Here is a 1282-nt window from a genome sequence, read left to right on the forward strand (position 1 = left end):
TTGCTTGGAAGCAAATGAGCTGATTCGTTAGCCTACTCACAATAACCTATAAAGCACCCTACTCTTACAGAGTATAAAATGGGTGTGTAATGACGTTGATAAATTGGGAATCGTTAGCCTCATATAGTCCTTTTCGGCTATTTCCAGAACTTTAACTGGCATTCGATCTTTTGGGTTCTTCTTCCCCTTTTTTCCCAATCCTTAGAGTTGGCTACCGAATAATGATGCGGTTCCCTCATATAATGTCTCTCGTAGTCATTCTGTGCGTTGTCTAACATGATCTGGTGTAATTCTGAAGGAATTTTGGCATATAAGCTCGTCATCCTATAGTAACTAGCTAGTTCTGCCCGTTTCGTTTAAATTCTTTTACCACTTTCCTTACCCCCATTTGTAACCTTCTAGACAAATTATCCTGTGTCACTTTTTTACCTTTACAAGATTATGAGAGGGTACAAGAAATATCCCAGTGCTATCTCGTTAGTTCTCATGTCTTACCTTGCCTTTCTCTCTCTTATACTACATTCGATGTTGGGGTAGGTCTTTGGTCCAATCGTTGCCATCTCTTACCTTACCCGTAGTACCAATTCCATCTCGGTAGTCTGGCTTAACCTACTTTCGCATTTGTCGGTAGTTGATTGTGTTGTCAGTTAACAATTATCTAATCCTTCTTATTTTGCTTACTCCCTTGTTACAACTGCCTTAACGTAACGTATAGTATTTTAGGAACATATTCTCATGTCGTTCCTCGGCCCCTAGTTCCGATTCTTCCATCTCGTGTGATCATACCAGCACTAGCACATTAAGTTCCATCAGAATTTTGAAGTTAAGTGTGCTGGGGTGAGAGTAATACTGGGATGGGTGACCTCCCTGGGAAGTCTTCGTGTCGCATTTTATTATAATCCTTTCCACAATATGCGGGCACTCGATTTAGCCCAAGATTTACCTCAGTGTTATCTCGCGAGTCTTTATGTTTCGCCCTGTCCTTTTGTCTGTTATCTTGCATCCAGTACCGGCGTAGACCTTTAACTTCACTATCCTCTATTCACTTTATATTCTCCTTATTTTCTACAACAGGAGGCTTTCTATTCCTTTTTGTTTGGTGATTTATCTATCGCAACATCATTTGCGACTAACTCTATAAACAACATTTTGGCTTTTGGTCTAGCATGCTGTCATTATCCTTTGTAATGTCTCTTAAGTTGGTTGATATCCTTTCATGGTTACACTTTTTTGTTTTTATCCGCAGCTGCCTTCTAGTGTTATGTCAGTCAGGGTCTCGTCA

General features: G+C 40.1%; 1 pseudogene; it reads left to right on the forward strand.

The window, feature by feature from the left end:
• Positions 1-772: 772 nt before the first annotated feature.
• On the forward strand, positions 773-892 carry LOC129878018 (5S ribosomal RNA; annotated as a pseudogene).
• The last annotated feature ends 390 nt before the right edge of the window (positions 893-1282 follow it).

Source organism: Solanum dulcamara, chromosome 12, assembly GCF_947179165.1.
Source record: "Solanum dulcamara chromosome 12, daSolDulc1.2, whole genome shotgun sequence".
NCBI lineage: Eukaryota > Viridiplantae > Streptophyta > Magnoliopsida > Solanales > Solanaceae > Solanum > Solanum dulcamara.